The sequence below is a fragment of the Agelaius tricolor genome, unplaced genomic scaffold, assembly GCF_023055355.1.
Source record: "Agelaius tricolor isolate 1412-34295 unplaced genomic scaffold, bAgeTri1.0.p SCAF_2, whole genome shotgun sequence".
Taxonomy (NCBI): Eukaryota; Metazoa; Chordata; class Aves; order Passeriformes; family Icteridae; genus Agelaius; species Agelaius tricolor.
This window is the reverse complement of record NW_027269262.1, coordinates 47,672,114-47,687,315: the sequence shown is the minus strand read 5'-3', so window position 1 is coordinate 47,687,315 and position 15,202 is coordinate 47,672,114. Positions and strand designations below refer to the sequence as shown.

Sequence of the window (15,202 nt, the reverse complement as noted above, 5' to 3'; positions counted from 1 at the left end):
GTTATATTTGTTGCTTACTGTCTACAGTACAATGATCCTTGCTTGCTTGCTGTTTGGAAAGCTGTACTTCTAAAGTGCAAAGCAGGCACTGTTCCTAAATACATGAAAGTGGCTTTCATTTTTTCAATAGAAGGTTTAAGCATTATCTTTAGGAAGAGTAGTACATGATAAACATTTACTGTAACAGTAATACTACAAATATTTAATTGCATCAAAACGTCACTCTCATCTTTACAGTCTGTAAACAATAGTTCCATAAATACATGCTCCTGTGTAGCAGTGGCCATTCAACTATGTAATAGCTGTCCTAATTACCAGAAAATACAAATGAGCTTGTGAAGACACACTTATTCATTTGCAAATGAGACAGCATTTAACATCTTTCTGGATCTAAGAACTTCTGTGGAAATTACAACCAACAAGCAGGCAACTCGAGATAAGGACTAAAAAAACGTACACAGGTGTTTTTAGGTTCACCGATTTTGTGTGAAGTTGAAGTTTTACAACACAAAGTTTTTAAGTGCCATATATGTTTCAGGTTTTCATTCACACAAATTTTCTTCAACATAGTGCCAACTTTCATCTCTTTTAACCCACATATCCAAAGACAGAGTTGAAAATTAGTCTTACAAACGGATGAAGTGCTTTCTGTGGTGCAAGATCAAATGCTAGGTTCATTGTGACCGTATTTCTACTGGCAGGATGTTACAGTTACACATAACAGAGTATTTAAATCCATATACAACTGTTTAATTTCATTCTTCACCTCTGTATTTTGCATCAGTCTAATAGAAGCTTGTAGCTCTAATACCAACAGAAAAGCAGCATGGGTGAATCCATTCAGTATGTTTAAATCAAATGTAAGGAGAAAATAAAATTAAAAAACACCATAAAGATTGGTAAAAAGACCATTGGAGCAAGCATAGTTTTACATTATGAAGAATATGTTTTTACATTATGAAGAAGAAAAAAAATTACCCTAATTACAGATGTTGAGAAAACATCTTTCCAGATATGAGATGAAAACTTTTCCTTGTCTTAAAGCCTCTGGTGGTGCTCAGTGGTCTGGGCAGCAGGAAAGCTAACAGTAGCCTCACTGCTGCTGCAGGAGTGAGAGGACACAGCTGTCAATAAAGCCATACACAGCCTTGGTATTAATAGCAGAAAGCTAAGATACCCAAGAGAACAACGCAGTTGCAAAGAGTTCTCTCCCCTCTTCCCAAGCTGTCAAAATAAAGCTGGGAGGAACAAACAAACAAACAAACAAACTTGTCTGTGAATACAAACAAAAATATTCTGCCTTTCAACACCTGTATTTAGTTTCATTTCAACTGCCACACTTATTGGTTTGGCCCTCTTAAATAATCTAATGAAAATCACAGAACAGCTGAAACTGGAAGGGACATCTGGAGGATGCCTACCCCAACCCCCCTGCTCAAAGCATGTCAATGACAGCAACTTGCTCAGGGCTGTGTCCAGCTGGGTTTTGAGTTATTGCCAAGGATGGAGAATCCAAAACATTTTTTGGACCACCTGTTCCAGCAATCTATCACCCTTAACATAAAAAACCCCTCTTTTTTCTGATGTTTAAATGGAATTTCCTGTATTACAATTTGTGCCCATTACTTCATCCACTATCAGTGGAAACTAGGGAGAGCAGCCTGACTCTATCCTCTTTATTCCACCCCATTAGGTTATTTACACACATAGGGTGCCCCTGAGCATTCTTTTCTCCAGGCTGAGTAATCCTAGCTTTCTCAGCTTCTCCTCATAAGAGAAATTCTCCAGACCCTTAGTCATCTTAGCGGCCCTTTGCTGGAGTCTCTCCAGTATATCCATGTTTCTCTTGTACAGGGAAGCCCAGAAGCACACAGCACTTAAAGCGTGGCCTTACCAGTGGTGAGTAGGGGAAAAGGCTCACCACCTTAATCTGCTGGTAACTTCTAATGTATCCAGAACACTGCTGGCCTTCTTTGTTGCAAGTGCACATAGATGGCTCACACAAATCTTTCCCACCAGGACCCCTGGGTCCTTTTCTGCACTTTCTTCTCAGCTGATTAGACCCTACCACATACTGGAGCCTGGAGTTGTTCCTCGCCAGGATCACTGAATTTCCCCTTACTGAATTTCTGGAGGTTCCCATCAGACAATTCCTCTGTCAATGTCCCTCTGGATATCAGCACAACCCTCTTTGGTCTATCAGTTCCTCCTGCAAGCTTGGTGAGGTTGCACCTCTGTGGGACCCCCAGGTCAGCAGCAAAGGTGTTAAACAGAATTGTCCCTGGTACTGAGCCCAGGGTACAATGCTAGTGACTGGCCACCAGCTTTTGAGCCACTTGTGACATTGTGCCACTGATGCCAACCCTTTGAGCCCATCAGATCAGACAGTTTCCAGTTGCTTTCACTGTTCACCCACCTGGCATGAACTTTATCGGTTTGTTTAAAAGGATGCTATGGGAGACAATGATGAAAACCTCACTGAAGACAAGATAAACAATGTTCACTGCTCTGCTCTCACCTACCCAGCCAATCTCATCACACAAGGTGGTTAAACATGATTTCTTCTCCATGCTATGCTGACAGATCCAAATCAACATCTTGTCTTTCATATTTGAAAATTATTCTAGCTCCTGTTCTTCATCTTCTCCAATCTAAGCTTTTGTTTTGGTTTTTTTTCTTTTGATGTCTACAATACACTTACTAACAGTTGCACATCTACTAATGGAGATGTCCCTAAAACAACCAACAATCTCTGCCTAACAGACTGTCCCTAAAACAACTAACAGCACTGCTTAACAAACTATTATTCCAGCCAGGCACTGAAACAACAATGCTTCTTTTTTCTCCACAAATATATGTAAGCTAGTAGCAATGTTGTTGCAGCTGTAATGGCCTAATGACCTCAGAGAAGCAAGGAAAACACCCTCCTCCCTGCCCCCAAATATACTCACTACTCGCTGCTATGCCCGTAAGAAATTTTCTCTCCTTTAAACTGAGTATTTTGTTAACAGCATCCTTTCTACACGTTTAGGATAATAACCACATTTTGTCAGGCTCTTGACCGAAATAACTTATTTTCTCAGATTTCCTGGCTTCCCTGAAAAAGAAACATGAAGAATTTCAGGAAGCATCTTCTCCACACGTTTTTTTCTTAATTTTTTCACCCTCTCTCTTCCCCTCCAAAGTGCAGTGAAGAAATATCAGGGCCCAAATTATGCTTAGGAAAAGTCAATCCTTACACTATCAAGCACAGCACTAAACCCTCTGCACTCAAGTGATGGTGTAACTAGAAGGTATGCATCCTTTCAACCTGCATACCTAAAACTAAAAATGCATCAAAAATTTTAGTCAGCAAAGCAGCGATGCAATTTTCATAAATTCTGTCCACTTTTACACAATTCCAGGTAATGGATAATCCAAGTAGCTGGCTTGGCTAAACGGTAGCTCAGCTCTCTGTAGGCACTACAGTAATGACAGGCTACAGTTGTGGTTTTACACTGTATTATACACCCAACTAAGTGTTTCAAACACACGCTGTGGCATTAAATGGAACTGGAAGAGCAGATTACAACATAAATCCTGTATTCTTTCACCAATTTAGTGATGTGCTGCCAAAAAGGAGTCCATTTTAAAAGCTGTATTGTACATTCAGCCAGGACACGTCTGCTACAGTTCTGACAGGCCACGGGCGACTGTCTGACAACCACTTCTGGGGTACTAATGCTCTCTGCAGCCTAGTGATTGACTAAAATATTCTGAACAAATTTTCATGTGAAATCAGATTATAACAATTATCACAATTTTCAAGCAGCTGATGCTCTGGGCCACTGCTAGTTGACAGCACCCATTTAAAAACTCTTTCACACCCATACCAAGTTAAATCAACTTGGCACTCTCTCTCTGGTAGACAATTGTCTCCTTAAAGTATGAGCCCTATTCATCCAAGTGAATTGCTGCATTAAGGGGGCAGTTGGCTGGCATGGGGAGGACTGGACTGATTGACAATGCATCTTAGTCACAAAGAAGTTGCAGCAAGAATTTCTAAAACCCAAAAAGCAGTCAGGACCATGAATAGATGAAGCATGCTGAAGACACAAAAGTACAGGATGTATCCAGGAAGATGCCGGTGCTTCAATAAGCTTCCTAACTATGACTAATCTTAAAACAGTTCTCGTGTCTTGTTTTGTAAATTTAGCATTTCAAGTGTTTCAGAGAGTTTAAGTTTCCTACTTAACCCCTTAACACCAGCCAAATATTGCAGCAACAGTTATTTGAGGAGGATTTTTTTTCAGAGCTATGTATGCTAAACAGCAAAGAGCCCTGTGAAGCCTCCTAGGGAGCAGATTTTATTAACCTCTGAAATGTTAATAGAGAAATGCGGGGCAGCATTTAAGGGCTCATTCTCAAATTATTCTAAGGAGAGTACAATACTCCCATCCCCCTTCCCCTTGTGAAATTTCAAAGTACAAGAAACCCATACAGAAATTGCTCAGGTCATAATCACCACAGACAGTTGAATTAATTCCTGATTCCAACAGATACCAGAAGCATCAGAAGAAAAACTTGATATGCAAGAGTGCAAAGCATACATTTTATGAGAAGTATAAAAGTTATTACGTAAGTTACACTACATTTGAGTTCATTTGTCAAATATTACTTCTTCACCATTTGTGTACACAAAACAGATACCGTTGTGTAAAGCATTAGTGGAAGATGCCAAAGGCACTACTGTCTTCTATGGAACTCAGTGGGATTACTCCAGACACCACCAGCAAACACGTGCGATAACATCCAGTTCAATTTTCGGTGTAAATGAATTACCCACTTCTCACCTCAGCAAGACTACATAAAGACACTCAAGACGCCAGCCTGAGGCTGAAGGAATACAAACAAGGCTCCCCAAACCTCACACAAATTGTCATATAAAGCCTAGATTTAAACAGCAATTCAAACAGATTCCTTTCATCTACTTAAGGATAAACTCCTCAAAAGTTTGCTTAACATTTACCAAGTGATAATTCTTACACCACAAAAAAAGGTTCATAAAGAGATTCTAGTTTCTGTAAAATATTTGTAGTCAAGATTAAGTGACACATGTTATTCACTGCTCAATGCAGTGAAGTAATATAACTACAATCTAATTGAAAAAGGGCTAAAATCTTTGATTCAATTGCTAAATTAACCTAGCTGTTTGAGCTAACAGATCCAATTTCACTGCCTGTTAAGGCAGGCAACATGTTTTTGTCTTCATTTTATACTCTAATGAAGTCTACTTCAATAGAGTTGCCTCCACTTATCCCAGAGGATGATTTAGTTCTTTTGTGTACAACTAATCCAGCTCTCCCTGAAGTCAAGGGGAATTTTGCACTTGACTTCAGTGTGAAAAAGGATCACATCCTAGAATAGCAACGCTAAAACATCTGTGAATAAAAACAGGTTCAGATTTTCCAGTTCCTAATTAGCCAAAAAATGCCCCAGACAAACAAACAAACTATCCTAAAACAAACCTTAAAAAATAAAAAAAAAATCTAATTTCCATTTCAGTTTAAAGCATGTGAGAAGTTATTTTACATAGCAATGTTTTTAAAGAGAATGATTCCATTCAGATATTCTGACTGTAAAACTGTACTATTCTGCATCTGCTTTGGCTTTCAGTTTCAGGGGAACTCGAGGGAAAAGTAAAAATCCATCAAATCTAGGAATTTTAAGAGAAGCAACAGTTTAATGGCATGGTTTCCAAGCTGTAGAAATCCTGCAGCAGTAACACTAACAAACTTTTCAATTTTCCATCAGAGCAATCAGGGATTCCTCAAGAACTTCTTATGCTGTGATAAATCAACAGGCTCAGAAGTTTTTGCAGGTTACTCTCTGTTGGCCTAAATATGACTGGATTCCATTACATAAATTACCTGGTTACCTGGCTACACTGTACTGCACATAATGCAGCAAACAATGTTTACTTCTATTTGTATAACAGCAAAAATAGAGTACAACAGACATATGGAGCCAAATTAAGTCATACACTGACTGACCACACGTCATATATAATTATAATAGTAAGTTACCCTTCTGATGGCTTTTTTTTGATATTTAATGTGGAGAAAAAAAAATTTAAATGAAATTTAGAAAGAAAATTTTTACTTTCAGGAAAACCTATACTGAGTTTTAAAATATACTCAAACTATGATGCTAGCCACCAAAACTTTAAACAAATTTAAATCACCAAACTGGCAGAGCTAATTCATAACCACCTGAAATCAGAATTTGAATACCCAAATATATAAAGTAACATAAGCTGTTGCAAGTGTAAAGAATATTCCACCCCTCAATGTTATCTAGATACTGGTCCACTAGAATCTTAAGACATTTAGGAAAGACAAGTTTAAATGACAGAGGAGAGATTTGTTTCTATTTTCAAAGAAAATAAAAACTTGGAAGTATGGGATCTATCTATTCTAATGCCTTAGAGGTTGTAGTGACCAAAAATTGTTCACAAACTAAAGCTAATATTCTCTTTTGTAAATAAATCTAGCAGATTTAAAGAAAAATGTGGTTTGCACTAGAATTATTGCCTTCTATATCCTTATCTAGGAAGCAACACATTAATCTGTACTTTAAAACGTAACACTGGTTATTTATATGAGTTTCAATCAGAACTTCCATTCAAATGCCACTGAACACACACTAGGAAGAAATAAAAATGTCTTGCATAGAAATTGCAGTGTCATTGCTTAAATAATTATGTATATAGCTTAAGAGAATTATTAAGACACTTTACTATTACATTAAATATACACACAGAGAATCCATGCCCCTGGCAAAAAGCTAACAGGATTAGTGTAAACCTAATATGGAGAGTCAATACAGTTTACTGACTAGTAAGGCTCAACCTCTTTCTTTGGGAAAAGAACGAAGAAGCCCAAGTGTAAATCTGAGGTAAAATAGTAATGTAAAATAACCATATAAAACAAAAGTGTCATGCTTGTTAATATAAGTCACATATTAACTTGGCTATGACTTCACCATGTATGCACCAGATTTAAATAGTATTCTGATGATATGTCAGACCTAAGCAAAAGGGAAGGGGAGGTAATCAAAGAGCCCTAGATTTCATAACCAATGCAAATGAATTCCAGAATATTTAAATACACCTACTATGCATGAACAAGTCAAACGTTTCCAGGGAAATAATTTTTCATCTATAAACTAACACTTGTCTCATTTTACGTACATCATGATAGCCTGAATCAATCAGTTCTACGATTTCTACAGCGTACAAGATAAGAAATAATTCCTAAAATGAAAAAGATTGATATCTTTAGCAAATTACATAATGTGCAATTATTCAGCAAGATATTTTGAAAGCTTATCACTTTAAATAGCCTCAATCACTATGATTTATGAATTGTGTTTTAAGTGTGTAGCTGTGCTTAAAATACAGTACAGAATTGTACTTGAAAGTAAAAAAAAAGGTCCCATATTACTATTGCTTCCTAGCCATATACAGTTAGCATTTAATTTTTGTGTGATCTGAAGCTGAAAATTTTGTACTTGCATTTTGCTCTCTCACCGAGAACCACAGAAACACAGCAAAAAAAAGCCAAAAAACACCCCTTAAACACCACCAAATAAATACATATAACTCTTTTTTCCCACCAACTACAGAATGTTAATACAATGCCTACTTCTCAGGCTTGAGAAAACAAATATTACTCAAGAAAATTTCCCCAATCGACTAGTAGTAACATCTCAGGAATTATCCTTGTTTTCCCTTCTCTTTTCTTCATGAATAATTGTTTTCAAAAGTAATAGTATTTTGCTCTATGCTCTAAGTGTTCCTGAACACAATAACTTTACTATGAAAAAAGAATTCAACATGGCTGTCTACAGTGAGACTAATATACCCTTTTTCTCTTACCAGTGAATGTTTTTCAGTGAGGTATGGACAAGCTGATGTGGCCAATGCTATTATAACGTTTAATCATCCATTAAACAAATATTTAACACCAGTATCAGCTAAACAAGCCCATCCTCTCTTTGCTTTAAGGGCTTTGTCATTCTATAATGCAACTTATACTCTAAAATATATGACAGGGAGAATCCCAAAAAAACAAAACCAAAGAAAATACTTTGGCAAAAATCCCACATATCACATGTCTCAGAAGCCAGAGAGCACAGTCATATTTTAAAACACTGCTGTTGGAAAAAACCTGAATACTTTTTATTTCGAACAGGCAGAACAAGAAGTACCATCTGTTGCTCAAAGAACCCATTCTGAAAATTAGCCTCTAACTGAACTTCCAAGAACTTCTACTTGAAACATTAAGAATTTATCCTGAATGAAGTGGATTGAAAAAAAAAAAAAAAATCAAGACAACAGATATTTGCCTAGATAGACTTCTGGTCTGATTTACAACAACTCCTCTTTCAGTAGGCTTCAGCTAAAGAACATGTGCATCAAAGAGAAGCTTTGTTTAGATTAAGGATAAAAATCCTCAAACAATCAAGAAAACTAAAAGTCTTCCATCCCCACTCAGTAAGGGAGAGTCTTCTTTTTAGAATAATACACAACTCACCTGGGCTAGCCTTCACATAGAGCAGGGAACGGTCTTTGCCTTGCAAAACTTATTTAAGCCTTGCATAAATTTGCATTAGGAGAAAAGAAGACAAAATCTGTATTTTCACATTCACCTGTCAGTGAAGTATTGCAGGATTTTCTATTAGGAGAGATTACCTATGAACCCATAAGATGCATCAGTAAGTATGTTCACAGCCTCATCAGAGCATCACTACAAGTTCACACCTCTAAGGAAACGTGGAGTGTTTCAACTGAACTACTGCAATTGGAGCTGGTCACAAACATTAAATACCAGGGATCAACAAAACACCACAAGTCGCAAAATGTTCCACTGGCATGGTCTGTTTTCAGCTCAAGGTACAGGAAGAAGGACACAAACCACTTGCTTTTATCACCATAAGCTTTCCTCCCATTTCATCTCACCCTTGCTTAGTCCTCATATCAATATAAATGCCGTGACTCTACAGATTTTTAAAATGTGAACTTTGCTACTAGGTTTGGTGCAGATCTGTAATTTTTTAAGATTTTTGGAGTCCCATGTTTTATACAAATTTCAGACATAAATGTCACGTTTAACTCTGTGTTTTGCACAGACTAAGTCTGATCAACTTCTAACTGAAGCACTACATATTTTTTCTGTTAATATTCTTCTGAAGACCTCAGTTTGGGAATCAGTAATGCAAGGTTTTTATCTCAAACTGCAGACCTCCAGAAAAACAGATCAAAATCAAGGCAAAGAAAGGAGGTACAAGAGCACTCAAAAGATGTATGACTAATTGTGGTGATTTGTTTTTTAACACTTTACAATGAAATACAGAACTTTTGTATATATTTTTACATTTCCTCCCTCAACCTCAGTTTTGATAATGTTTTCTTTCCTAAGTTTGGCAAACAAATGCTAGTTTCATATAAATGTGCACTTTGAAAACAAGAATATTTTCTAGACGTTAATTCTAGATTAATTTTTCAGTGAAGCATACTTTAAAAACCTTAAAAGCCTTGTTCATCTGTGAGGCACATGTTAAGTTAAGCCTATTGAAAGGCCAGTTTTTATAAATTAGACCAGAAGCCCACCAAGCCCAAAGACCTCTGAGTCAGACCAGAAGTTCACCATGGGCCCCCACCATCTGAAACGTTGGGCAATACTGGATGCTCAGGAAGGGAGCCTAAGAATTAGGAAAGCCTGTGGTCATGCTGTCCTTGGTGCAGTCTTTTAGCTTCTGGACTTTGGGGTACTACTACTGGCAAAATAAAGAATTTATGTTGAACAGACTGAGCTGGTAAAAATCAACCAGAAACAGTATGGAAGAGTATGTAAAGAAAGAGAAGGACTTTGGAGGGTTTTTCTTTTACTCTTCTGTGGTTACAAGTGTCAGTCATGATATTAGTTTCCAATCAAATGTTCTTGAAAAGCAAGAAGATACACAAAACAACTGAGACCTGTTTTTTCTCTGTCACACTTCAAGCATAAATATTAATGTTGTTATCTAACCATACTTAAAATAACTTATTAAAACTGGATTGTTCACTATTAATTTGTTTTAAGTCTCCCTTTCCTGGCTGACTGCCAAAACAGTTATAATGCCATACAATTGCAATACACAAGAGATCCATAGCACCCTCTAATTACTCTTTAAATACCTCGCACAAGCACTGCCTTTCTTACAACTGTGAGGCCATTAGGTAGGGTTGAAATCTCAAAATCTTTAGCTCAGATACTTTATTTTATTTCTGAACTTTGCATGCAATATCAAAATGTTTGCCTGAACAATGGGCAAACATTTGGAACATGAACACCATCCTCCACTCCAACCCTTCTTTTCTACAGGGTCTGTCAGTCCTGGGAAGCATACCTGAGGCCTGACTGCATTTATACTCCATAATTCACATCATGAATAAAACACTACTACTGTCTCAGTTTTGCAACACTACAGAGTACTTTGGTCATGTGCAAAGGAACTTAACCCTACTAAATCAAACCCCTCCAATATGAAGACTGAGTTTAAATGTATGATTAATGCCACAAAATTCTCCTGAAAGTTTCTCTGAAACAAAGTTAAAGGCCCTGATCTACAAAGATTTACTTATGTGGGTGTGTTTACTCAACTTCAGTGTCAATGGAATTAAACAAAGTTATTCATTCTTGTAAGCCTGATGTAGATAACTCTAAAATTTCAACTAAAAGGGTTCATCACTTCTGAAGAATCATTTATTTTTCCCAGACTTCTCTAGACCTCTGGTGTGAAGAAAACCACAGAAACATTTTAAGCCATAGAAGTTTTTCATCTACCTGAAGTGAAAAGTTGAAAGACAAATTATTTGATGTTCAGTATCACCATCAGAATTCAAAATTTATATAAACATTTAAGACATAGGTGCAGTCAATATTGTTACTTATTGAAGTCTCGCGTAACATTACTATAAAAGCATTTGCCTTCCAAAAATACAAAGATAAAACACAGCCAGGTTAACAAAAAAAGTTATCCAATTTCCTACTCAACAACTAACAGTGTTCAAGAAGCTAAAATACAAATTATTCCAGTCTGAGGTTTTACTTCCTCAGCATTCTCCAACCATGCCCTATAACATTACCTAATACTACAGTCAGGAAAAATCGAAACAAAACCCCAGTCTTGGCCACAACAGTCAACACAGCCTTAAATGCAGTTAGTGATGATCTCTACAGCAGTAGCCCACTGAGCTCTGGGGCTGGGATACAAGCCAGGGCTAGCTAGAAGTCCAGCTTGAGGGCTTGATTTCAGCTGTGCAAGGCTTTGGTGCACTGACTTAGGGGACACAGCATGAAACCCAGTGCTCTACACGGCGCCTATCTAAAATGACAATAGAGAGCGTTTTCTATCCTTTTTCCAGCTACCCTTTACATTTTCAAAGAGTATGTGTTTAAAAGGAACAAAACTCATGCATAAGTAATAGTGTTTACTTACTCAATTTCTAGCATTAAAGTTACTATCATCTTGATCTCTGATCCTGCAATCAGCCATGTGTGTTAACTTTACCTAAGGGTGCAGTCCCACTCTTTTCAATTACTTTGGTGCCAGTTTCTGTTTTGATGTACTGGCACCATCAAGGATAAACCCCCATAAATGCAAAAGGCAGTAAGAACGACCTCTTATAAGCTAAAATTAAACTTGTCCTACAGTTAGTTGACAGCATCTTTTCAGTATTATATTTTCTCTACTAAACTAAGCATATACATGGGAAGTTATCCAGGTTTACCTTCAAAACCTGGCAATTGGTGATACAATCTGGAACCCTACAGCTCTAATCATTGGTGTGAATGCAGCCAGGGACTGTAGTGATTGAAAGAAGTTCCCATATGGCAATTGTAAAGCAGCTAGTATTTAAAAAAATATAAAAAATAGTGATTATCACATCATAAAATCCATCACTATAAAACAGCCTCCTACTGGCACTCTCAAGGAGAACAGAAATGAAATAAATCCTGAGACTAGAGTTACCTACTTGTATTTGGAGGTGGCTCCTCCAAGACAAAAACTAACCCATTCTGCTACAGTAGTTAGAGAAACTGCAGTTCTCCCTCATGGATCAATCTGTTCCATCCACAGGCACAGGACTTGCAGCATCAGAAGCCTGAAACCTTTCAGGAGGACTTCACAGAAACCACAGGCTGTGTACATATGCACAGAACGTGTCCTACCTGAAAAAGGCTGCTTGATGCGACACAGCAGAATAAGGACGCGTTCCTAAAGTAATTTTTGTGTTAGTACTGACACCAATTTTTAAATTAACATCAGGGTACCTTACTCAAACTGTGATCAAACTACGCAGCAAAACAGTTGGATGCAAGTAGGGAACATGAATGAAAGAGCGTATTTCTTTTAACTAATGTTTTGAACACAAGGAATTATCTATTGAAAATGTACAGCTTTTGTCCACAGGTAGCGCATATGGAAAAGTAAAACCATGCAGCTATCTTGTTCATAAAGTAAACTTTGACCACATAATCTGATATGTGCCACACTGCAGACTTTTGCATCACTGTCACGTGACAGCCATGATTTATCAGACTGAACAGAGTGATAATTTCATTCTTCAGGAGCTGCAGAAGTGCACAAAGCACAAAATAAAGAACATTTCTTTGGTGCACAAGAATAGTTCTCTGCTCTGCCGCGTGAATATTGATAAAAACCCCTATAATGTGAAGTTTTTCAATAATTCTATTACAGTAGAATTATTACAGTATGCAGCACACCAAAAACGTATTAAGTATTTTTCCAGCTATTTCAAAATAATACAGCAATTTAAGTATACTTTTAGTTCCATTTTTGTACCCAAAGAACTGTCGTTGAATAACAAGAATTTCCTTGAAAATCTCTCATGGTAATACAAAATACAGATTAAAGCTACCTTGAGCTCACCAGTCTCGTTCCAGATAGTATGGTGGTTCAGTTATTAAATAACTATTGAAAACTGGACCAGTAGCTCTGCAAGCAGCAAAACCAGGGAGGCCCCATTTCCTGTAGCAATTTCCAGCTTGAGGTAAGTGTTGCTGTGAACTCTCTGGAGTGCAGGTTAAATGCACCGTTCTACCTGGCTTCCTTACTTCCAGAAATTTTGCAGAAACTGCTCACCTGGGAGACCTCTGCTGCCAAATTTATTTGAAATCTTCTAACAGCCAAAAGAGTTATTAGGGAGACTGAAGGCACACAGAGATTATAGCTCTATTTGAGCTGCACCTGTTAAAGAAATAAAGCTAATAAAGCACGTGGAATAATTAATTACTGGCAATTGCTGTTACTAACTACTGTCACACCTGGTACCACAGGATTTTTTCTTCAAAATTCAGCGGTAACACAGTGCCCATGCGGCTGTCCCTGTTGCCATCACAGATGCTACCTTGTCCCAAAATTAACCACAACACCCTGGCTGTGCAGAACACACACAGAGTCTCCACTCCATGCTTATCCTCAGTAGGAACCTTCTATAACTAAATTTACAGATACACATCAGAAATAAGAGTGGAAGTGCGAGGTTTTGTTGTTTGGAAAGGAAATGTTCTTACTTCCATGAAGCCAACAAAAACATGGCTACAAACAAGGAATACCTACAAGCAGAGGAACTGCAAAGGTAACTGACAAGGCAATTCTATCCCTCTTCAATGCTTACTTTCCAAAAAGGAAAGAAAAAGACTCTGAAGTAAATTTTCATATCTGGCTCCCGACTTAAGATCAATTTCATTTGCAAAATCTGCCTGAAAAATCATTCAGCTATCTATGAGTTATATTAAGTGAAAACCAATACACTTTCCTTGTAAACACACTCTAACCTTCAAAACTGGTTTTGGAACATTCTGCCACTTAAAGTAAATCCAAACACCTAATTTTTAATTAATGACTGGCCTCTGCCTAGGGTTAAATCCAGCAGGTACATCTGAATATACCTTTACAACATGAGCTTCAGAAATATTTCTGTCCTAGTTTTCCCAGTGCTAAGACAATCATAATCACATGCATACACGACACGTAGTAGCCCATATATTCATATAATAAATAACCATGTCATAAACTTACATATTTGTAATACTGAGTATTGGAGAAGTCACACTAGCCCTTGGTCTGAGGACACAACTTTAAGCACATCAAGCCTGCGGGTCCACAGAGAGCAGAAAGTTATGTGCAGCCTCCACAGGAACAGGGGCCTGTGTGTGTCCAACACATTTTTTTTTAAATTGTAAGGAAGACAAGGAGCCTTGATGAAGTGTGATGATTGAACATTTAAATTAATGACTCAGAAACGTACAGCGGTCATGTTTCAGGCTCGATAATAGGATATAAACCAGAACAGTGGGGCGGAGGGAAAAAAACCTAATAGAATATAAAACCACGCAGGCCAAGCTACAGGCGACTCCTGAATTTTGCCCTTTTACATCCTCCGTCCCCGCGCCGGGAGCGGAGCCGGGAGCGGCTCACGCCGAGCACCAGCCCGGGCGGTGAACGCCACCTCCGCCGGGGGACGAGCAGCCGGCCCGCAGCAGCGCGGCGGGCAGGGGCCGGGAGGGGCCCGGGCCGAGCAGGGGTCACGGGGCCCTCCCCCACAAACTTACTGCCCGCAGCCCGCCCCACGCAGCCCGCCCAGCCCAGCGCGGCTCCCGCCCGCCCGACCCCTCGGCCCCGCGGGCAGGAGCTCGGGCCCGGGAGAAAGTTGCCGAGAAAGTTTCTGCGGACGAGAAGGGGCCGGGGGTGCGGGACGCCCCCCGCCCCCGGGGCGCGGCGGCGGGGCGAGGCCGGGGGCGGGAGGCCGGGGCCTAGCGCCTCCATCGCCGCCGCCATCGCGGCCGCCGCTCCCGTGGGGCGGCGGAGCGGGGACACGGCCGGGGCCTCACCTGCCTCTCCTCGGCGTGGCGGGTGGGAGAAGGAGGGGGGGAGGGAAGGAAGCGGGGGCCCCCCCGCTCCTCCCGGAGCCGCGGCGACCCGGGGAGGGAAGCGGGGAGGAGGGGAAGGGAGGAGGGACGAGGAGGAGGGAGCCGAGCGCTCCGGTGCGTGCGGGGAGCTGGAGCCTCGCTGCGGGAGGAGGAGGAGGAGGAGGAGGAGGAGACTCCCCGCCCCTATGGCCGGGATCTCCGGTGGGTACCGCGGCCCCTCC

At 39.5% G+C, this 15,202-nt stretch overlaps 1 protein-coding gene across 3 annotated transcripts in view; it reads right to left on the bottom strand.

The window, feature by feature from the left end:
* Positions 1 to 15,117, bottom strand: part of YES1 (YES proto-oncogene 1, Src family tyrosine kinase) — a 50,864-nt gene extending 35,747 nt beyond the window's left edge. Inside the window, exons 1-3 of one of the 3 annotated variants that reach the window (XM_071417954.1) lie at positions 14,943 to 15,117; positions 14,131 to 14,204; positions 13,192 to 13,296 (exon numbers count right to left, since the gene is read on the bottom strand). The gene's annotated coding sequence lies outside the window, so the exon portion shown is untranslated. The remainder of the gene's footprint in view (positions 1 to 13,191; positions 13,297 to 14,130; positions 14,205 to 14,942) is intronic. The other 2 variants (XM_071417951.1, XM_071417943.1) reach the window with 2 other exon arrangements.
* Between the last annotated feature and the right edge of the window lie 85 nt (positions 15,118 to 15,202).